General features: G+C 38.6%; 1 protein-coding gene and 1 pseudogene across 1 annotated transcript in view; one reads left to right on the top strand and one right to left on the bottom strand.

Moving 5' to 3' along the window:
- Nucleotides 1-24,720, top strand: part of ZNF782 (zinc finger protein 782) — a 74,483-nt gene that overhangs the window by 8,457 nt on the left and 41,306 nt on the right. The gene's annotated exons all lie outside the window — the stretch shown is intronic.
- Nucleotides 15,473-24,720, bottom strand: part of LOC122475097 — a 40,416-nt pseudogene continuing 31,168 nt past the window's right edge.

Genomic DNA, 24,720 nt, shown 5'->3' with positions numbered 1-24,720 from the left:
CTCAAGGTTGCTATGGCTGTCCAGGGTCTTTGTGGTTATGTATGAATTTTAGGATTTTTTTGGTACTTCTGTAAAGAATACCATTGGGATTTTGATAGGAATTGCATTGAATCTGTAGATCACTTTGGATACTAGGGACATTTTAACAGTACTAATTCTTCAATCCATGAATATGGAATGTTTTTCCATACATCTGTATCTTCTTTTTTTTCCATCAATGTTTTATAATATTTAGTATACAAGTCTTTCAGCTCTTTGGTTAAGTTTATTCCTAAGTATTTTTAAATTTTCTTTTCAGATAATTCATTGTTCATGTGTAGAAACTATGTTGATTTTGAACCCTCCAATGGTACTAAATTTTTTAGTTTTAATAGGTTTTTAATTTTTATTTTAATTTTTATTTTTTAATGTTTATTTATTTATTTTTGAGAGAGTTTGAGCACAAGCAGGGTAGGGGCAGAGAGAAAGAGGGAGAGAGAGAATACCAAGCAGGCTCCATGCTGTCAGCACAGAGCCCAACTTGGGGCTCAAATTCACAATCGGTGAGATCATTTCCTGAGCTGAAATCAAGAGTTGGCAACTTAACCGACTGAGCCACCCTGGCGCCCCAACAGTTTTTTTTTTTTTTTTTAGTTGAGTCTTTAGGGTTTTCTACCTATAGAATCATGTCATCTGCAAACATAATTTTACTTTTTCCCTTCAGTTTTAGATACCTTTTATTTCTTTTTCTTGTCTAATTGCCTTGGATAACATTTCCAATAGTATGTTGAATAGAAGTGGTAATGGTGGGCACCCTTGCCTTCTACTGGATCTTACAGGGAAAGCTTTCAGTATTCCCCCATTGATTGTGATGTTAGCTATGGGCTTTTCATATATGCCTTTATTGTATTGAGGAAATTTACTTCTATACCTATTTTGTTGAGAATTTTAATCATGAATGAATGTTGAGCTTTGTCAAATGCTTTTTCTCTGTTTTTTGATATGCTAATATGGTTTTTTTTCCTTTCATTTCTTTGTATGGTGTATTACATAGATTGATTTGCATGTAAACAACCTTGTGTCCCAGGGATAAATCCTACTTGTTAATGATATAAGATCCTTTTAAATGTGCTATTAAATTCAGTTTGCTGGTCTTTAAGAATTTTTGAATCTGTGTTCATCAAGGATATTAGCCTATAGTTTTCTTTTCTTGTGATGTCTTTCTTTGGATTTACAATCGGGGTGATGGTGGTCTCACAAAATGAGTTTGGAAATGTTCTTTTTTCCATTTTTTGAAGGAGTTCAAGAAAGATTGGTATTCTTTAAATGTCTGGTAGAATTCGGTTTTTGAGCCATGTCACCCCGGACTTTTCTTTGTCAGGAGATTTTTGATTACTGATTCAATCTCCTTATTTGTCATTAGTCTGTTTAAGCTTTCTCTTTCTTCTTCTTCCTTTTTTTTTTTTCTTTGAGAGAGAGTGTGCATGTGCTCATGCACGCACAAGAGGGGGAAGGGGCAGAGAGAGAGAGAGAGAGAGAGAGAGAGAGAGAGAGAGGATCTTAAGCTGGCTCCACTCCCAGTGCAGAGCCCGACACAGGGCTTGATTTCACAACTGTAAAATGAAGAATCAGATGCTTAACCAACTGAGCCACCTAGGTGCCCCTCTGTTTCTTCTTTATCCATTCATCTATTTATTCATCTTGTATATTTTTAGGAATTTATCCATTTCTTCTAGGTGAATTTGTTTGTATAGTTGTTCATATTAATCCTTTATGATCCTTTTTATTTGTGAAGAATCTGTTGTAATATCTCTTTTCATTTTTTATTTTGAGTCTTTTGTCTTTTTTTAGTCTAAAAGGGATTTGTTCATTTTGTTTATTTTTTCAAAACACCAACTATTAATTTTGCTCATTTTTGTATTCTCTTCTCTGTTACATTTATTTCTGCTCTAACCTGTATTATTTCCTACCTTCTTGGCTCAGTTCTTCTTTTTCTAGTTCCCTAAGATGTAAACTTGTTTATTTGATTTTTAAAATTTTTTAATGTAGGCATTATTGCAATAAACTTCCTCCTAATACTGCTTGTGCTGTATCTCGTAACTTTCAGTACATTGGGTTTTTGCTTTTACTTGACTCAAGATACTTTGTACGTTACTTTTCCTTTCTGACCCAGTGTTTATTCAACTTTGTTGTTTAGCTTCCACATTTTTGTGATTTTTCCTATTTTCTTGCTGTGTTGATTTATAGTTCAGAAAAGATACTCAGAATGATTTCAGTCTTCTTAAATTTAAGATTTGTTTTGTGACCTAACATAAGATTTATCTGGGACAGTAATGTGTATACTGGAGAAAATGTGTTTTATTTTGATGGGTGGAAAGTTTTGTATATGTCTGCTAGATCCAGTTGATCTATCGTGTTGTTCAAGTCAGCTGTTTCCTTCTTTATTTTTATGTCTAGATTCATTACCCATTATTGTAAGTGAAGTACTGAAGTTACCTACTTCAGTAATGAAGCAATGAAAATTGCTCTCAGCTTCTCTCTTTAGATCTATTTGGACATACCTCAGAGATTTTGTAGGTTCAATTCCAGACCATCACAATGAAATGAATACTACAATACAGCAAGTCAAATGAACTTTTTGGGTTCACAATGCATTATAAAAGTTATGTTTACGCTATGCTGTAGTCTATTAAGTATGTAATAGCATTATGTCTAAAAAACAATGTACATGTCTTACTTAAAAAAAAGAAAACTATTGCTAAAAAACTGCTAATCATTATCTGAGCTTTTAGGAAGTCATTATCACTGATAACAGATTGCCATTAACAAAAATAATAATAATGAAAGGTTTTTTTTAATTTTAATTCCAGTATAGTTAATATACAGTGTTCTATTAGTTTCAGGAGTACAATGTAATAATTCAGCAATTCTGTACATTACTCAGTGCTCGTCAAGATAAGTGTACTCTTAATCCCCTTTACCTATTTCACCCATACGTCCCTCCACCCACCTCCCCTCTCCTAACCATCAGTTTGTTCTCTATAATTGAGAATCTGTTTTTTGTTTTTTCCTTTTTTCTTGTTCATTTGTGGTTTTTTTCCTTAAATTTCATATATTAGTGAAATCACATGGTATTTGTCTTTTTCTGATTGACTTATTTCATTTATTAGCATTATACCATCTAGTTAGTTCCATGTGTGTTGTTGCAAATGGCAGGATTTCATTCTTTTTTAAGGCTGAGTGATATTCCATTGTATGTATATACCATACCTTCTTTATCCATTCATCAATTTGTGGACACTTGGGGTGCTTCTATATCTGGGCTATTGTAAATAATGCTGCCCTAAACATAGGGCACTTCTTCCACTACTGGGTGGAATTACTTGATCATATGGTAATTCTTTTTTTTTTTTTTTTTTTTTTTTTTTTTTGAGTAACCTCCATACTGTTTTCAACAGCTATACTAGTTTACATTGCTACCCACAGTGCACAAAGGTTCCTTTGCTCCATATCCATTGTTTCTTGTGTTTTTGATTTTAGCCATTCTGATAGGTGTGAGGTGATGTCTCATTGTGGTTTTGATTTACATTTCCGTGATGATGAGTGATGTTGAGCATCTTTCCATTTGCTGTTGGCCATTTGTATGTCCTCTGTAAAGAAATGTCCATTCATGTCATCTGCCCATTTTTAATTGGATTATTTCTGTGTGTGTGTGTGTGTGTGTGTGTGTGTGTGTGTGTGTTGAGTTGTAGAAGTTCTTTCTATGTTATTATTAACTGCTTTATGTGTTTGGGTGCTTCAATATTGGGTGCATAAGTATTTAAAATTGTTATATCTTCTTATTGGATTGTTCCCTTCACAAATAGTGTCCTTGTTACAGTCTCTGTTTCAAAGTATATTTTGTCACTGGTTACCAGAACAGAAGTGGATGTGGGGGATGGATTAAATAGGTGATGGGGATTAAGGAGTATACTTCTTGTGATGAACACTAGGTGGTATATGGAAGTGTTGAATCCAGGTGTATATTATACATCTGAAACTAATATTAGATTGTATGTTAACTAACTATAATTTTAAAAAAGCTAAAAAAATAAAATAGTATATATTGACTATTTATTAAATAAATAAAGTCTATTTTGTCCAATATAAATATTGCTACCCTATCTTTCTTTTCACATCCATTTGCATGATAGATACTTCTCCATCCCTTCATTTTCAATCTGCATGTGTCTTTACGTCTGAAATAAGTTTCTTGTAGGCAGCATATTGATGGGTCCTGCTTTTTTATGCATTCTGTCAACCCATGTCTTTGATAGGAGCATTTAGTCCATGTACGTTCAGTGTAATTATTGAAAGGTATGTACTTCTTGCCATTTTGTTGCTTGTTTTATGGTTGTTTTTGTTGTTCTTTGTTCCTTTCTTCTCTTGCTCTCTTCTCTCACTGCTTGCTTGCTTCTTTAGTGATGTACTGGGATTCCTTGCTTTTTATTTTTTGTGTATCACTGATTTCTGGTTTGTGGTTACCATTCAATTTGTATGTAACATCCTTTGCATATATCAGTTTATATTAAGCTGATGGTCACTTAAGTTTGAACCCATTCTTTACTTCCCTCCACCCCATTTTAGGTGTGTGTCACATTTTACATCCTTTTATTTTGTGAGTCCCTTGACTGATTTTTATAGGTACATTTATTTTTACTGCTCTTGTGCTTCCTACTTTTCTTTTTTTTTATTATTTAAATACAAGTTAGTTAACATATAGTGTAATAATGATTTCAGGAGTAGAATTTAGTGATTCATCACTTACATATAATACCCAGTGCTCATCCCAACAAGTGTCCTCCTTAATGCCCATTGTGCTTCCTACTTTTCTTACTCCTACTTAGGGTCTTTTTTTTTTTTCCCCCACGTGAAGAGTCTCCTTTAACATTTTGTTGTTATTTGTTTGTTTATTTTGAGAGAGAGTGAAAGCAGGTGGGGGAGGGGCAGAGAGAGCATTCGTAGCAGGCTCTGTGGGGCTCAATCCCACAACCATGAGATCATGACCTGAGCTGAAATCAAGAGTCAAACACTTTAACTGGCTGAGCCCCCAATGCCCCATTTCTTTCAAGGCTGATTATTGGTCATGAATTCCTTTAGCTTTTGTTTGTCTTGGAAACTTTCTGTTTCTTCTTCTATTCTGAATGATAGCCTTGCTAGGTAGAGTATTCTTGGCTACAAGTTTTTTTCCTTTCAGCACATTAAATATATCATGCTACTCCCTTGTTGCCTACAAAGTTTCTTGCTGAAAACTCAGCTGATAGTCGTAAGGGGTTTACCTTGTATATGACTGTTTCTTTTCTCTTGCTATTGAAATTCTCTCCTTATTACTACTTTTGCCATATTAATTACTGTGTGTCTTAGTGTGGACCTATTTGGGTTGCTTTTATTCAAGACTTTCTGTGTCTCCTGGGTCTGGATTTTTGTTTTCTTCCCAGGTTTGGGGAGTTTTCAGCTATTTCTTCAAAATTTCTGCCACCTTTTCTCTCTGTTATTATGCTTGATGATGTTGCTGAGTTTCCTAAATCTATTTTCATTTTGTATTACTTTTTTTCTCTTACTGTTCAGTTTGATTGCTTTCCATTACTGTGTCTTCCAGGTCACTGATCTATTCTTCTCCTTTCTCTAGGCTACCATTCATTCCATCTAGTGTATGAACAAAAAAAATTTTTTAATGTTTATTTATTTTTGAGAGAGAGAGAGAGAGACAGAGCATGAGTGGGAGGTTGGGCACAGAGAAAGAGAGGGAGACACAGACTCCAAAGCAGGCTCCAGGCTCTGAGCTGTCAACACAAAGCCCGATGGGAGGCTCAAACCCACGAACTGCGAGATCATGACCTGAGCCAAAGTTGGACCCTTACTGACTGAGCCACCCAGGCGCCCCTCCATCCAGTGTATTTTGAATTTCATTTTTTGAGTTCTTTATCTCTGATTGGTTCTTTTTTATGTTTACTGTCTCTTTGTTAAGGATTTCCTGAGGTCCTGTGAGTATCTTTATGACCATTACTTTAATTTCTCTATCAGGCATATTATTTGTCTCCATTTTGCTTATGTCATTGTGATTTTTGTCCTGTTCTCTCATTTGGGACATATTCCTTTGCTTATTTTGCCTGACTCTCTGTGTCTGTTTCTGTATTAGGAAAGTAAGCTGCATTTCCTGCTCTTGAAAGTAATTGCCTTATGAAAAAGAGGTTCTATAGTGTCCTGCAGTGAAGTGTCCCTTGACCACCAGAACCTGGTGCTTCAAAGGTGTCTCCTATGTGTGTTGCTTGTGCTGTCTGTTGTGGCTGAACCACCTTTCCTTCAGTCCAGTTGTCTGCAATGTCTCTCTGCCTGTTGTGTACAGGGTGTGGTCCTGGTGGTATTAGTGGTCACTCTGGGGCTGCCTTGGGCTTGACGTGAGTCAGACCAGCTATTTGCCAGAGATGCAGCAGCATTGAACTGCAGGTTACTTTCCCTGTTTTGTCCCCTGAGAAGCTTTCTGTGGTGGGTGGAGCCTACAGTCAGACCAGCTGTCTGCCCCCACTGGGCCATAGTCTATTTTATGTGGTTATCCTTCCCTCTCCCAGGGGCAGGAGTCACTGTGGAGTGTTGCTGACCCTTGTGTGGCTGCTTGCACACTACCAGGGTTGTGGCAGTGCTTTGGATGGGCTCTGGCCAGGAGTATATTGGCCACAGAAGTGCAGGAGATGGAGGTTGGGGGTGGGATGCACTGTGTTAACAAGGTTTGGAAGGGTCTTCTGTGGAAAGAGAGCTGGAGCTGGCTGGAGGGGGTGAGTCCATAGGGAAACGGGGCTGGGGGTTCACTATTAGCAAGTTTGGTAGTGAATGTTGGCACTGTGCTGGTTCCCACATGTTGCTTTGCTGAGAAATGGCACCTGCCAACTCCTTTATTCCTGGAAAAGTCTCCCAATGATCCCTGTCCCTCTAGCACAGGCTGCAAGATTAGTAAACAAATTCCCTCCTATATACCCCAGGCTGTTTTTAAACTGCTGCTCCTGTGTGATATCACTGCAGGACTGTTTGTTGTGCTGTTTTTAAGGATGGGGACTCAGTTTCCTCTCAACCCCCTGCTCTCCCAGAGATTAGGCTACTGATTTTTAAAGTTCTAGGTGTTAAATCCCATTGATTGTAAGAACTCAGGAGATTTGGTTCCTCTGTTTTTTTTAAACATTTATTTTTGAGAGAGAGAGAAGTTGGTGGGGGAGGGGGAGAGGGAGAGAGGGAGAGAGAGAGAATGAGTAGGGGAGGGGTAGGCGGAGGGGAACAGAGGTTCCAAAGCAAGATCCACACTGACAGCAATGAGCCTGATGTGGGCTCAGACCCATGAACTGTGAGATCATGACCTGAGCCGAAGTTGGGTGCTCAACCAACTGAGCCACCCAGGTGTCCCAGATCCTCAGTTTTTAAAGCCAAATGTTACAGGGATTCATCGTTCCCATGTGGACTCTGCAGTATGCATCTGTTTCTCTCTCTTGACATCCACGCTCTTGGCATCCTTCCCATCTTGTTCTATACTCTTGGCATCCTTCCCGTCCCATGGGCCATTTAGCTCCTGACTGCATCTTTGGCCTTCCTACCCTCTTCCATGTGGCGTCTTCTCTACCCTTAGTTGTGGAGTTTGTTCTGCCAGTCCTCAGTTGTTTCTGGGTTACTTACATTAATGTGAATGTTATCTAGTTGTGTCCATGGGGTGAGGTGAGCTTAGGGTCCCCCTACTCTGCCATCTTCCTTGGAAGTCCTAATGAAAACATCTGAAATATTTTGAGAATTACCAAAATGTGATACAGACACAAAGTGAGTGAATACTATTGAAAAAATGGCACCAATAGACTTCTCATTGCGGGGTGCCACCAGCCTTCAATTTATGCAAGGTGCAATATCAGTAAAGTGCAATAAAGCAAAGCACAATAAAATGAGATAAGCCCATACGTGCGTGTGCGTGCATACATTCTGATGTTAGGTGTGTATATAATTGTGATACCTTCCTGTCAAATTGATCCTCTTATCATTATGTAGTGGCTTAGTTTCTGGAGAGTTTTTCACTTTATTTCCATTTTGTTGGTACAAGTATGGCCACTCTGCTTTCTTTTGGTTGCTATTTACATGAAATATCTTTTTCCATCCATTCTCTTTCAGTCTATATGTGTCCTTAAATCTAAACTTAGTTGCCTATAGACAGCCTGTCTCTAGGTCCTGTGTGTGTGTGTGTGTGTGTGTGTGTGTGTGTGTGTTTAATTCATTTAGCTATTCTATGCCTTTTCAATTGGGGGTTTAATCTGTTTACATTTAACTATTGATAGGTGATGACTTATGGCATGTTGTTAAATTGTTTTCTGTCTTTTTGTGGGTTTTTTTTTTGTCCTTTTCTTCTTGTCTTGCTGTCTTTATTATTTAAAGATTTTTTTATGTCATTTGCTTGGATTTTTTTTTTATCTTCTGTGTATCTATTATAGATGTTTTGTTTGTAGTTAGCTTGACTATTGCATAAAATGTCTTGTAGTTATAACCATCTATTCTAAATTAATAACAACTTAACCTCAGTTGCACATAAAAATTGTACTTTTACTCTTTTCTCTCACAACTTATGTTCTTGTCAGAATTCTCTTCATACTATATATCCATTAACAAATTTTTAAATTAGTTAAAAGTAATTTACATACCACTATTACAGTGTTATCATATTCTATATTTGGCCTATTTATTTTAATTAATGAGCTTTATGCTTTCATATACTTCTGTGTTTTCATTTTGATTTGAAGAATTCCTCTGATTAAGTGTTTCTTGTAAAGCAGATCTAGTGGTAATAAACTCCCTTGGTTTTTATTTGTTTGGGAAAGATTTTAATCTCTTCTTCATTTGTAAAGGATAATTTTGCCAGGTAAGGTATTCTTGGTTGGAAGGCTTTTTCTTTTAGTATTTTTGAATATATGATCCCACTCTCTCCTAACCTGCAGGGTTCCTGCTGAGAAATCTACTAACAGTCTTACCTTCTATTTGATGAGTCACTTTTTGCCTGCTGCTTTCAAAATTCTCTTTGTGACTTTTGACAATTTGATGATAATGTAACTTGGTGTGCTCTTATTTAAGTTGATCTTATTTAGGGTTCTTGGAGCTTAATGAATCTGGATGTCCATTTCCCTCCCTAGATTTGAGACCTTTTTAGTCATGATTTCTTTAAATAAACCTTATGTCTCTTTCTCTCTTCTCCTGGGACTCCTAGAATGTGTGTATTGGTTCTTTTGTTGGTGTCCCATAAATCCCAAAGGTGTTCTTCACTTTTTTTCATTGCTTCTTCTTCTCTGCCTAGATAATTTCAAATGACCTATCTTCAGATTTACAGATTATTTCTTCTTGATGAAGTCTGCTGTTGACATTCTCTATTACATTCATTGTGTTCTTTAGCCTCAGAACTTGTTGGTTTTTAAAAATTTTTTACTTTTATGATTTCTCTTTGTTGAACTTCTCATTTTGTTCGTGAAATATTTTCCTGGTTTCAGTGAGCTATCTGTGTTCTTTTTTAGCTTGCTGATCTTTTTTAAAACAATTATTTTTAATTCTTTGCCAGCCAGTTCGTAGATCTCCATATCTTTGGGGTTACTGTAAATTTATTCCTTTTTTTTTTTTTTTGGTAGTTTCATGTTTGTTGAGTTACTATAAATTTCTCTCTTTCTTTTGGTAGTCTCATGTTTGTTTTGTTTCTCATGTTCCTTGTAGTTTTGTGCTGATGTCCTTTGTAGGAGCATTCACTTCTTTTAAGCTTACAGACTGGATTCAGTAAAGAAAGACCTTTACTTAAGGGTGGGCATGAGGAGACTAGTTGGGTCGTGTATGGAAGCTGCATCCCTGGCAGGGGTGGGCAGCATACTGTGGACTTAGGGCAGCTCCATTAGCTGAAGTCAGCACTGGAGATTGTTGGCAGTGAAGGCTGCAAATGTCTATAGCAGCAGCAAGAGCTTCTGGGGTCCTGGTGACAAAGGCTGTTGGACTGCCCCTGGTCTCCGTTGCCCCACTGATGGATATCATGGCCATGAGGCTCTCTTTTGGTGCCAGGGTGCAGACACACAGAATGGCAGCACCAAAGTCCAGGACTCAAGCATGTGTTTGGTATTGCCAGGGTGCCATGGCTCCAGCCCCAAAGGGAACACAGTAGTGTCTCCTGCTCCAGAGGGTTACAACAGCATGGACTCTGGGCAGCATAGGCAAAGACTAGAGGTGTCCTTATTGGAGAAGGTTGCAAGCTGTCTTTTGTGACAGTGAGGACTGTTAAGGTTGTTGGTAACAAAGGAGGTCCTTTCTGCTCTTCTTTTTCCCTAACAAAGGAATATGGCTGAGGGAATTCCTCCTGGCACCAAAGGGTGCCATGCTAGAACATGGGGTAATACATGTAAGATATTTTCTGTGCTTTTCTATGCCACTGTCCTCAGCTTTTGCACTCTACTAGGTTGCTACAATGTGTTAATTATACTCTAGAGCTGACCCAGATCTATTTTCATCAATGGATAGTTGTTAGATCATTATTGGGAAACAACAGCTCGGACCTCCTAGTCTACCCTCTTACACTGGAGTCTTCTTCACTTTTTTTTATGATTACATTTTCATGATTTATTTATTTTAAATTAGAAATTTGTACCTTTTAACTCCCATCACTTATTTCAAGCCCCTTTACCCCCTGCCTGTGACAACCACCAACCTATTCTCTGTATCTGTGCACTTGATTTTTGTTTTTAGATTCCACATATGAGATCATATCCTGTTCATCTTTCTCTGTCTGAATTATTGTACGTAGCATAATGCTGTCAAGATTCATTAATGTTGTCACAGATAGCAAGATTTCATTCTTTTTTAGGGCTGAATAAAATTCCATCTAAATAAATAAGTACAAATATATATAAATACATTTTCTTATCCATTTGCTTACCAGTGGACACTTGGGTTATTTCCATTTTCTTGGCTATCATAAATAATCCCAAGTGAACATGGGAGTTAATATGTCTCTTTTAGTTAGTGTTTTCATTTTCTTCAGATACTCAGAAGTGGAATTGCGGAATCATATGGTAGCTGTACTTTTAATTTTTGAGGAAACTCCATACTGTTTTCCATTGTGATTGTACCAATTTACATTCCCATCAACAGTGCACGAGGATTTCCTTTTCTCCCCATACTCGCCGACACTTGTTATTTCCTATCCTTTTGATAATAGCCATTCTAACAAGTGTGAGGTGATAACTCATTTAGTTTTGATTTTCATTTCCCTGATTACTAATCATGTTGACCACATTTTCATGTATTTGTTGGCCATCCATCTATGTGTCCTCTTTGGAAAAATCCATTCAGTTGCTCTGTCCATATTTTATTTTATTTTGTTTTTATTTTTTTAATATTTATTCATTTTTGAGAAAGAAACAGAGCGTGAGCAGGGTAGGGACAGAGAGAGAAGGAGACACAGCAGGCTCCTGGCTCTGAGCTGTCAGCACAGAGCCCGATGCAGGGCTTGAACTCACAAACCATGAGATCATGATCTGAGCTGAAGTCAGACACTTAACCGCCTGAGCCACCCAGGCGCCTCTGCCCATATTTTAAATAAATTGTTTGGTTTTTGCTGTTGAGTTGTAGGAGTTCTTTATATATTTTGGATATTAATTCCTTATCAGATATATGGTTTTCAAGTATTTTCTCCCATTCAAATAGGTTGCTTTTTTCATTTTGTTGATGGTACCTTTATTGTGCAGAAGCTTTTGTTTTATGTAGTCCCATTTAATTTTTTGCTTTTTTGCTTATGCTTTTGATGTTGAATCCAAAAAAGTCCTCACCAAGACCAGTGTCAAGGACCAAGCCTTTGTTTCCTTCTAGGAGTTCTATGGCTTTAGGTCTTAAATTCAAGTTTTTAATTCATTATGAGTTAATTTTTATATATGGTTTAAGATAATGGTCCAGTTTCATAGTTTTACATGTGGCTGTCCAGTTTTTCCAACACCTATTTAAGAGACTGCCCTTTCCCTATTGTATATTTCTTGGCTCTTTTGTAGTGAGTTGATAGACTATATATGCATAGGTTTATTTCTGGGCTATTTCATTGCTCTGTGTGTCTGTTTTTGTGCCAATACCATACTATTTTGATTACTGCAGCTTTGTAATACAGTTTGAAATCAGGGAGTGTGATGCCCCTAGCATCTTTCTCAAGATTGCTTTGACTCTTTGGGGTCTTTTGTGATTACATACAAATTTTAGAATTGTTTCTTCCAGTTCAGTGAAAAATGCCATTGGAATTTTGATAGGGATTGCATTGAATTTGCAGATTGCTTTGGGTAGTATGGACTTTTTAACAGTATTAATTATTCCACTCCATAAGCACAGAATATCTTTCCATTTATTTCTCTTCTTTAATTTTTTTCATCAATGCCTTATAGTTGTCACTGTATAGGTTTTTCACCTCTTTGATTAAATATATTCCTAGGTATTTTATTTTTTTATTATAACTGGGATTGTTTTTGTTTTTTTCTTCTGATAGCTTGTGTATAGAAACACACCAGTTTTCTGTATCTTGATTTTTATATCCTACAACTTTACTGAATTCATGTATTCAAAGAGTTTTTTGGTAGAGTCTTTAGGGTTTTCTGTGTATAATGTGTCATTTGCAAATAGTGACAGTTTTACTTCCTTACTGATTTGGATGCCTTTTATTTCTTTTCCTTGCCTAATTGCTGTGGCTAGGACTTCCAATAGGATGTTAAATAAATTAGTGAGAGTGGGCATCTTTTTTCCTGATCTGAGAGGAAAAACTCTCAGCTTTTCACCATTCAGTATGATATTAGCTCTGGGCTTGTTATATATGGCTTCCATTATGTTGAGATACATTCCCTCTGTACTCATTTTGTTGAGAATTTTTTTATCATAAATGGACATTGAATTTTATCAGATACTTTTTCTGCATATTGATATGACCACATGATTTTTATTCTTCATTTTGTTAATATGGTATATCTCATTGATTGATTTCCAAATATTGAACCATCCTTGCATCTTTGGAATAAATTTTACCTGATCATGCTATATGATCCTTTTGTTGAGGACTATGTATGTTCATCCAGAATATGGGCCTGTAATTCTCCTTCTTGTGGTGTTCTTGTCTGGTTTTGGTATCAGAGTAATGCTGGCCTCAAAATGAATTTGAAAGTGTTCCCTCCTCTTACTTCACGTTGCTGTTGTTGCTTTACCATTGAATTTTGTGAGTTCATATAGTCTAGATATAAGTTTTTTGTCAAATGTATAATTTGTACATTTTTATACTAGTGTGTGCCTTGTCTTCTCATCCTCTTCATAAAGTCTTTAGCAGAGTGTAAATTTTTAATTTTGATGAAGTCCGATTTATCAGAGTGTTTTGTTGTTGTGTCTAAGAATGCTTCACCAAGTTTTTGGTCCAAAGTTTTTCTCCACATTTTAAAAAGTTAGGTCATTTTACATTTACATTTACATTAATGGTGCATTTTGAGTTAATTCCTGTATAGTGAAGTTTACGTTGAGATCATTTTGTTGCCTGTGGATATCTACTTGTTCTGTACCATTACCTTTCTTCCATTGAATTTTTTCCTTTGTCAAAAATCAGTTGGCTGTATTTTCATTGGTTAGTTTCTGGGTTTTCTAAATCAGGTAAAGTGATGCTTCCCAAATCATACTTCTTCAACATTGTTTTATCTCTTCTGGTTACTTCAGCTTTACATATAAATTTAGAATAATGTTGTGTTTTTTAAAATCTTACTTGCTCTGGCAATTACATTTAATGTATCAGTTTCCAATTCTTATAAGAGTTAATATCTGTACTGTGTTAGAATCCATAAACAAATGATATATACTTATTTAGATCTTTGATTTCTTTTATCAGGGTTTTATAGTTTTCAGTATAAAAGTCCTGTACATGTTTTATTCAATGTATACCTCAATCAGTAATCAATTTTTGATTATTTTGAGGGATTGTAAACGGCATTGTATTTTACTTTGTTTTCTTATCAGTTGCTAGTTTATAGAATATTTTTATATGTCCTTTTATGCTGAGAGCTTGCTGAACTTTCTTAGGAGTGGTAAGAGCAGTGGTAATTTGCCTTGTTGCCAGTCTTAGAGGGAAAGCATCAGTCTTTCACCAGGTTATATTATTTGGCAGGAGGTCTTTTACATTCTTCATCAACTTGAGGAAACTCTCTTATTTCTCCTATTTCCAGTTTTCAGAGAGTATTTCTTATGAATGGATTTTGAATTTTGTCAAAAAACATTTTTGTATCTACTTGCTATAATTTTATGGTTTTTCTTTTTTTTTAAATTTTTTTTTCAACGTTTATTTATTTTTGGGACAGAGAGAGACAGAGCATGAACGGGCGAGGGGCAGAGAGAGAGGGAGACACAGAATTGGAAACAGGCTCCAGGCTCTGAGCCATCAGCCCAGAGCCCGACGCGGGGCTCGAACTCACGGACCGCGAGATCGTGACCTGGCTGAAGTCGGACGCTTAACCGACTGCGCCACCCAGGCGCCCCTATGGTTTTTCTTATTTATCTCATTAATGTGGTAGACTACATTGAATGATTTTTAAATACTGCATCAGCCTTGCATACTTGGAATAAACCTTACTTGGTCATGTCATATAATTCTTTTTTTGTTGCTAAATTCTGTTTGCTAATATTTCTTTTAATGTTTATTTATTTTGAGAGACAGAGAGAGCGAGCGCAACCGGGGGAGGGGCAGAGAGAGAGAATCCTAAGCAGGCACAGATCCCAACCAGGGACTCAAACTCCAAAACCATGAGATCATGACCTGAGTCCAGATCAAGAGTTGGATGCCTAACCGACTGAGCCACTCAGGTGTCCCATGTTTGCTAATATTTTTAAAGTAGTTTTGCATCTCTATTCATGAGATAAATTGGTCTATGGTTTTATACTGTCTTTGTCTTAGTATTCACATCAGGATAATGTTGACCTCATAAAACTGGTCTGAAATTGTTCTTTCTATTATCTGGAAGAGATTGTGTGAAAATTATGTTTATTTTTCTTTAAATGTTTGGTAGAATTCTTTTTTTTTATAGTAAAAAGCTTTAATTTAATAGACTGAATGTGTTTTTATAGGCAACCAATTAGCAGATTAATGAGCCATTTAACTTTCTTTACTTAAAACCAATAGTCAAGAAAGATGAACCCAAAATGCATCCTCTTATACTGACCAACATAACTAAGTACAAATGAAGTCAGTGGCATACCCCCACTAGCATGCTGCGCTGTATGTCAATAAAACAAGCCCTCCCCCGCCCCAAGCCCTGGCCCCCTGGCAAACATGGATAAATGATGGTGCACTGCACAATGATACCATTAGGTGAGAACTTTGGTTCGTATAGTTGGGTGCCACAGAGGTTGCACTGAAAACCCGCAGCCCGGGCACCCAAAGTCAGTCAGCCATGGTAAGCTCGTGGCATTAGCCGTGTTCCTTCCACAACACCAGGTGAATACTGTGGTCAGGCATGCTGGTGGCAAAGACCAAGCCCATGTCATTGCGCCCATCCAGTCCATTGAGCCAGGATGCTTCGCCCGCCAGGAAGCTTGAGCCTCTCTTTGATTTCCTGTACTCTGGCAGAGGCCAGCGGCTAATCAGGCTCTCTGTCCTCAAGTCCATGATATACAGGTAGCGGTTGTCAAACAGCAGAGCAAAGATATCTCCAAAGCCAAGCAAGGCCAAGTTTGCTATCTCAGGAGTCTTGATGACCCTGAGAATATCGTAACTGGCAAAGTCCCACTGGTAGAGACCCAGCGCGGAACTACAGACAATGTATTTGCCATCAAAATGAAGTCTTGGCTGCAGGCAGATACTCCTTTCCTCAGAGACAGACAATGTCTTCAAGCATTTGCAGTTAATTTTTCTCCCAATCGGCCAAATCTTGATCTCATATTTGTCCACACTTAAGAGTATGTAGTCTCCAGGGCTGTGCAAAAGAGACTTGACTTTGCACTTCTGCAAAACCACCTGTACAGAGAAGTCCATCTTTGTAGTAAGTGCATACACTCTGGCACTGTGTCCAATTAATGATGAGGTCTCAAATTAATGAAAGGTCTCAAAGGTCTCAAAATAGACTTCAAATAAACCTTCTTCCAGTGCAAAGCGTCCTGAGCAGAATCATCTATCTGCCAGCCCAAATTTTTACATGTAGCCACACCTCCGTACAGGCACTTATCACCTTATTCCACTGTTTAGAGACAAGGCAGCATGTGAGTAAAGTCTGGGGATCGAGCCATTTTAACAAAAACTGAGCTCCAGGTGAGGGAGTTTGAGCAAGTCCCGCTTGAGGAGAGGCTCCAGGTTATTGGAGAGATGCCTGAGCTGGACTGCCCCACTCAGACTAATCAGGTGATCCAGAGTTCCATTTTTTTCTGCAAGTCCGTCAGAGAAAGAAATGTAACAGAAATGTTATCAAGCCATGTCTCAAAGTCCTTTCTCTCCGTAAGGTTATGGAAAAATTTACCTGAGCCAGCGTCTCGGGGCCCGGGACCTCGCGCCGGGCTCACACCAACTAGGCGCGCTCCGGCCACCAGAGCCTCGTAGCGGCCAGGTCCGCTTCGCGGCCATGGTGCTTGGACCAGCGGCCGCCTCTTGGGGTCTGCAACCTGTTTGGTAGAATTCCTTAGCAAAAGTATCTGGTCCTGGAGATTTTTGTTGTGTGTTTAAATTACAAATTCAGTTTCTTTAATAGTTATTGGACAATTTAATTATCAATTTTAGGTTAATTATATTATTTTTGCTTTCCTAGCAATTAGTCCATTTTAGGTGTCAGATTTATGTGCATAGAGTTCACGATATTATTCTTTTGTTATAATTTTGGTGTCAGTGGGTTCTGTTTTTTATACCCTTGTTTTATATGTCGTATTGATCATTTGTCTTATTTTTTCTTGTTCATTGTTTCTAGAAGTTTGTCAATTTTATTCTTTTCATGCAGCTATCTCTTACTGGATTTTTTAAAAATTGTTTTCTGTTTCCAATTTCATTGATTTCTGCTCTTGAGTTTTCCTTCTGCTGAAGTTGGGTTTATTGTGCTCTCATGCTTTTTTTTAATGTTTATTTTTGAGAGAGAGACACAGAGCGTGAGCTGGGGAGGGGCAGAGAGGGAGATGCAGAAACCGAAGCAGACTCCAGGCTCTGAGCTGTCAGTACAGACCCCAATGCAGAGCTCAAACCCATGAACCATGAGATCATGACCTGAGCCAAAGTCAGATGTTTAACCAACTGAGCCACCCAGACGCCCCTATTGATTTGAGACATTTTTTTTCTTTTCTAAAGTAAACATTTAGTGCTATAAATTTCTCAGCACTCCTTTAGCTGTATTATACAAATTGTGTATCAGGTCACTAAAACAAATTCTTCATTTATATTTCCTAATGTATCTCCTCCATGATAGATTACAGTATGTGATCTTGAAGAAATGTATTTAAAACATAACTATTTACTTAATACTCACTAGTTGGTAGATACCTGTGCAATTCTCAAGCTATTTAATAGCACAGCCTTTAATTTTCCTAGAGTGGTTTGAACACTTAGCCAAGCATTCAACTAAGTACTAGAAAAGTAATTATGAACAAAATATAGAATGTCTGCTTTCAGGAAGTTCAGCATTCTAGGGGGAAATTAAAATTAAATTTTATAACCAAATACAGCTCTGAAAAATGATAAGCACCAGGAAGCAAACTTATACAATGCAGTTTTTCTAATTGCAGTACTTGACTTCAGGGAGCTTAATGAAACCTTTCCATTTAAAAAAAAAAAAAAATGGTGCTATTTGTTGAGGCTGGGTAGGGGAGGGGTTCACTAGACTACTTTTTTTTTTTAATTTTTTAAATATTTATTTATTTTGTTTGTTTTGTTTTTAACTTTATTTTTTAAAATTTATATCCAAATATATAGTGAAGCAATGACTTTTTTTTCAATATATGAAATTTATTGTCAAATTGATTTCCATACAACACCCAGTGTTCATCCCAAAAGGTGCCCTCCTCAATACCCATCACCCACCCTCCCCTCCCTCTCACACCCCATCAACCCTCAGTTTGTTCTCAGTTTTTAACAGTCTCTTATGCTTTGGCTCTCTCCCACTCTAACCTCTTTTTTTTTTTTCCCACCCCTCCCCCATGGGTTTCTGTTAAGTTTCTCAGGATCCACATAAGAGTGAAACCATATGGTATCTGTCTTTCTCTGTATGGCTTATTTCACTTAGCATCACACTCTCCAGTTCCATCCACGTTGCTACAAAGGGCCATATTTCATTCTTTCTCATTGCCACATAGTACTCCATTGTGTATATAAACCACAATTTCTTTATCCATTCATCAGTTGATGGACATTTAGGCTCTTTCCATAATTTGGCTATTGTGGAGAGTGCTGCTATAAACATTGGGGTACAAGTGCCCCTATGCATCAGTACTCCTGTATCCCTTGGGTAAATTCCTAGTAGTGCTGTTGCTGGGTCATAGGGTAGGTCTATTTTTAATTTTCTGAGGAACCTCCACACTGCTTTCCAGAGTGGCTGCACCAATTTGCATTCCCACCAACAGTGCAAGAGTGTTGCCGTTTCTCCACATCCTCTCCAGCATCCATAGTCTCCTGATTTGTTCATTTTGGCCACTCTGACTGCCGTGAGGTGATATCTGGGTGTGGTTTTGATTTGTATTTCCCTGATGAGTGACGTTGAGCATCTTTTCATGTGCCTGTTGGCCATCCGGATGTCTTCTTTAGAGAAGTGTCTATTCATGTTTTCTGCCCATTTCTTCACTGGGTTATTTGTTTTTCGGGTGTGGAGTTTGGTGAGCTCTTTATAGATTTTGGATACTAGCCCTTTGTCTGATATGTCATTTGCAAATATCTTTTCCCATTCCGTTGGTTGCCTTTTAGTTTTGTTGGTTGTTTCCTTTGCTGTGCAGAAGCTTTTTATCTTCATAAGGTCCCAGTAATTCATTTTTGCTTTTAATTCCCTTGCCTTTGGGGATGTGTCAAGTAAGAGATTGCTACAGCTGAGGTCAGAGAGGTCTTTTTCTGCTTTCTCCTCTAGGGTTTTGATGGTTTCCTGTCTCACATTGAGGTCCTTTATCCATTTTGAGTTTATTTTTGTGAATGGTGTGAGAAAGTGGTCTAGTTTCAACCTTCTGCATCTGGCTGTCCAGTTCTCCCAGCACCATTTGTTAAAGAGACTGTCTTTTTTCCATTGGATGTTCTTTTCTGCTTTGTCAAAGATGAGTTGGCCATACATTTGTGGGTCTAGTTCTGGGGTTTCTATTCTATTCCATTGCTCTGTGTGTCTGTTTTTGTGCCAATACCATGCTGTCTTGATGATGACAGCTTTGTAGTAGAGGCTAAAGTCTGGGATTGTGATGCCTCCTGCTTTGGTCTTCTTCTTCAAAATTACTTTGGCTATTTGGGGCCTTTTGTGGTTCTATATGAATTTTAGGATTGCTTGTTCTAGTTTCAAGAAGAATGCTGGTGCAATTTTGATTGGGATTGCATTGAATGTATAGATAGCTTTTGGTAGTATTAACATTTTGACAATATTTATTCTTCCAATCCATGAGCAGCGAATGTCTTTCCATTTCTTTATATCTTCTTCAATTACCTTCATAAGCTTTCTATAGTTTTCAGCATACAGATCTTTTACATCTTTGGTTAGATTTATTCCTAGGTATTTTATGCTTCTTCATGCAACTGTGAATGGGATCAGTTTCTTTATTTGTCTTTCTTTTGCTTCATTGTTAGTGTATAAGAATGCAACTGCTTTCTGTACATTGATTTTGTATCCTGCGACTTTGCTGAATTCATGTATCAGTTCTAGCAGACTTTTGGTGGAGTCTATCGGATTTTCCATGTATAGTATCATGTCATCTGCAAAAAGCGAAAGCTTGACTTCATCTTTGCCAATTTTGATGCCTTTGATTTCCTTTTGTTGTCTGATTGCTGATGCTAGAACTTCCAACACTATGTTAAACAACAGTGGTGAGAGTGGGCATCCCTGTCGTGTTCCTGATCTCAGGGAAAAAGCTCTCAGTTTTTCCCCGTTGAGGATGATGTTAGCTGTGGGCTTTTCATATATGGCTTTTATGATGTTTAAGTATGTTCCTTCTATCCCGACTTTCTCAAAGGTTTTTATTAAGAGGGGGTGCTGGATTTTGTCAAAGGCCTTTTCTGCATCGATTGACAGGATCATATGGTTCTTATCTTTTCTTTTATTAATGTGATGTATCACGTTGATTGATTTGCGAATGTTGAACCAGCCCTGCATCCCAGGAATGAATCCCACTTGATCATGGTGAATAATTCTTTTTATATGCTGTTGAATTCGATTTGCTAGTATCTTATTGAGAATTTTTGCATCCATATTCATCAGGGATATTGGCCTGTAGTTCTCTTTTTTTACTGGGTCTCTGTCTGGTTTAGGAATCAAAGTAATACTGGCTTCATAGAATGAGTCTGGAAGTTTTCCTTCCCTTTCTATTTTTTGAAATAGCTTGAGAAGGATAGGTATTATCTCTGCTTTAACCTTTTATTTATTTTTGAGACAGAGAGAGACAGAGCATGAACGGGGGAGGGGCAGAGAGAGATGGAGACACAGAATCGGAAGCAGGCACCAAGCTCTGAGCCATCAGCCCAGAGCCCAATGCGGGGCTCGAACTCACGGACCGCGAGATCGTGACCTGAGCCGAAGTCGGACGTTTAACCGACTGAGCCACCCAGGCACCCCTATCTCTGCTTTAAACGTCTGGTAGAACTCCCCTGGGAAGCCATCTGGTCCTGGACTCTTATTTGTTGGGAGATTTTTGATAACCGATTCAATTTCTTCGCTGGTTATGGGTCTGTTCAAGCTTTCTATTTCCTCCTGATTGAGTTTTGGAAGAGTGTGGGTGTTTAGGAATTTGTCCATTTCTTCCAGGCTGTCCAATTTGTTGGCCTATAATTTTTCATAGTATTCCCTGATAATTGTTTGTATCTCTGAGGTTGTAATAATTCCATTTTCATTGATGATTTTATCTATTTGGGTCATCTCCCTTTTCTTTTTGAGAAGCCTGGCTAGAGTTACCAATTTTGTTTATTTTTTCAAAAAACCAACTCTTGGTTTCATTGATCTGCTCTACAGGTTTTTTAGATTCTATATTGTTTATTTGTGCTCTGATCTTTATTATTTCTCTTCTTCTGCTGGGTTTGGGCTGCCTTTGCTGTTCTGCTTCTATTTCCTTTAGGTGTACTGTTAGATTTTGTATTTGGGATTTTTCTTGTTTCTTGAGATAGGCATGGATTGCAAATGCATTTTCCTCTCAGGACTGCCTTCACTGCATCCCAAAGCGTTTGGATTGTTGTATTTTCATTTTCATTTGTTTCCATATATTTTTTAATTTCTTCTCTAATTGCCTGGTTGACCCACTCATTCGTTAATAGGGTGTTCTTTAACCTCCATGCTTTTGGAGGTTTTCCAGACTTTTTCCTGTGGTTGATTTCAAGCTTCATCGCATTGTGGTGAACGTATGCATGGTATAATTTCAATTCTTGTATACTTATGAAGGGCTCTTTTGTGACCCAGTATGTGATCTGTGTTGGAGAATGTTCCATGTGCACTCTAGAAGAAAGTATATTCTGTTGCTTTGGGATGCAGAGTTCTAAATATATCTGTCAAGTCCATCTGATCAATGTATCATTCAGGGCCCTTGTTTCTTTATTGACCATGTGTCTAGATGATCTATCCATTTCTGTAAGTGGAGTGTTAAAGTCCCCTGCAATTACCACATTCTTATCAATAAGGTTGCTTATGTTTGTGAGTAACTGTTTTATATATTTGGGGGCTCCCGTGTTCGGTGATAGACATTTATAATTGTTAGCTCTTCCTGCTGGATAGACCCTGTAATTATTATATAATGACCTTCTTCATCTCTTGTTACAGTCTTTAATTTAAAGTCTGTTTGTCTGATATAAGTATGGCTACTCCAGCTTTCTTTTGGCTTCCAGTAGCATGATAAATAGTTCTCCATCCCCTCACTCTCAATCTAAAGGTGTCCTCAGGTCTAAAATGAGTCTCTTGTAGTCAGCAAATAGATGCGTCTTGTTTTTTTTATCATTCTGATACCCTATGTCTTTTGGTTGCCGCATTTAATCCATTTACATTCAGTGTTATTATAGAAAGATATGGGTTTAGAGTCATTGTGATTTCCATAGGTTTCATGCTTGTAGCGATGTCTCTGGTACTTTGTCTCACAGGATCCCCCTTAGGATCTCTTATAGGGCTGGTTTAGTGGTGACGAATTCCTTCAGTTTTTGTTTGTTTGGGAAGACCTTTATCTCTCCTTCTATTCTAAATGACAGACGTGCTGGATAGAGGATTCTCGGCTGCATATTTTTTCTGTTCATCACATTGAAGATTTCCTGCCATTCCTTTCTGGCCTGCCAAGTTTCAGTAGACAGATCCATCACGAGTCTTATAGGTCTCCCTTTATATGTAGGGCACATTTATCCCTTGCTGCTTTCAGAATTTTCTCTTTATTGTATTCTGCCAGTTTCACTATGATATGTCGTGCAGAAGATCGATTCAAGTTACGTCTGAAGGGAGTTCTCTGTGCCTCTTGGATTTCAATGCCTTTTTCCTTCCCCAGATCAGGGAAGTTCTCAGCTATGATTTTTTCAAATACACCTTCAGCACCTTTCTCTCTCTCTTCCTCTGTATACCAATAATGCGTATATTATTTCTTTTTAGTGCATCACTTAGTTCTCTAATTTTCCCCTCATACTCCTGGATTCTTTTATCTCTCTTTTTCTCAGCTTACTCTTTTTCCATAATATTATGTTCTAGTTCACCTATTCTCTCCTCCGCCTCTTCAATCCAAGCTGTGGTCGTCTCCATTTATTTTGCACCTCGTTTATAGCGTTTTTCAACTCCTCCTGACTATTCCTTAGTCCCTTGATCTCTGTAGCAATAGGTTCTCTGCTGTCCTCTATACTGTTTTCAAGCCCAGCGATTAATTTTAAGAGTATTATTCTTAATTCACTTTCTGTTATATTATTTAAATCCTTTTTGATCAGTTCATTAGCTGTTGTTATTTCCTGGAGATTCTTCTGAGGGGAATTCTTCCGTTTGGTCATTTTTGATAGTCCCTGGAGTGGTGTGGACCTGCAGGGCACTTCCCCTGTGCTGTGGTGTATAAGTGGAGTTGGTAAGCGGGGCCGAGTCAGACCTGATGTCTGCCCCCAGCCCACCACTTGGGCCATAGTCAGACTGGTGTGTGCCTTCCCCTCTCCTAGGGGCGGGATTCACTGTGGGGTGGCGTGGCCTGTCTGGGCTGCTTGCACACTGCCAGGCTTGTGGCGCTGGGGATCTGGTGTATTAGCTGGGGTGGGTAGGCAAGGTGCACGGGGGAGGAGGGGCAGGCTTAGCTCGCTTCTCCTTAGGTGATCCACTTCAGGAGGGGCCCTGTGGCAGCGGGAGGGAGTCAGACCCGCTGCCAGAGGGGTGGCTCTGCAGAAGCACAGCCTTAGGTGTTTGCACGGAGCGAGTAAGTTCCCTGGCAGGAACTGGTTCCCTTTGGGATTTGGGCTGGGGGATGGGCGGGGGGGTTGGCGCTGGCGAGCTCCTTTGTTCCCCGCCAAACTGAGCTCTGTCCTCCCGGGGCTCAGCAACTCTCCCTCCCGTTGTCCTCCAGCCTTCCCGCTCTCTGAGCAGAGCTGTTAACTTATGACCTCCCAGATGCTAAGTCCCGCTTGCTGTCGGAACACACTCTGTCTGGCCCCTCCACTTTTGCAAGCCAGACGCGGGGGCTCTGCTTGGCCCGCGGGCTGCCCCTCCGCCCCAGCTCCCTCCCACCAGTCCATGTAGCGCGCACCGCCTCTCCGCCCTCCCTACCCTCTTCCATGGGCCTCTCATCTGCGCTTTGCTCCAGAGACTCCATCCTGCTAGTCTTCTGGCGGTTTTCTGGGTTATTTATGCAGGTGTAGGTGGAATCTAAGTGATCAGCAGGACGCGCGGTGAGCCCAGCATCCTCCTACGCCGCCATCTTCCCTAGAAAGCAAAATTTTAGTAGATTCCTTAATGCCCTTACCCTTTTAGACCATCCCTCCTCCCACAGCCCCTCCAGCAACCCTCAGTTTGTTCTCCATATTTATGTCTGTTTTGTTTTGTCCCCCTCCCTGTTTTTATATTATCTTTGTTACCCTTCCCTTATGTTCATCTGTTTTGTCTTTTAAAGTCCTCATGTGAGTGAAGTCATGATTTTTGTCTTTCTCTGACTAATTTCTCTTAGCATAATACCCTCCAGTTCCATCCACATAGTTGCAAATGGCAAGATTTCATTCTTTTTGATTTCCGAGTAATACTCCATTGTATACCACATTTTCTTTATCCATTCATCCACCGATGGACATTTGGGCTCTTTCCATACTTTGGCTACTGTTGATAGTGCTGCTATAAACATGGGGGTGCATGTGTCCCTTCGAAACAGCACACCTGTATCCCTTGGATAAATGCCTAGTAGTGCAATTGCTGGGTTGTAGGGTAGTTCTATTTTTAGTTTTTTGAGAAAACTCCATACTGTTTTCCAGAGTGGCTGCACTAGCTTGCATTGCCACCAACAGTGCAAAAGAGATCCTCTTTCTCCACATCCTCACCAACATCTGTTGTTGCCTGAGTTGTTAATGTTAGCCATTCTGACAGGTGT

This window comes from Prionailurus bengalensis, chromosome D4, assembly GCF_016509475.1.
Source record: "Prionailurus bengalensis isolate Pbe53 chromosome D4, Fcat_Pben_1.1_paternal_pri, whole genome shotgun sequence".
Lineage (NCBI taxonomy): Eukaryota > Metazoa > Chordata > Mammalia > Carnivora > Felidae > Prionailurus > Prionailurus bengalensis.
The sequence above is the reverse complement of the archived record's forward strand: the minus strand, read 5'-3'. Positions and strand labels throughout refer to the sequence as shown.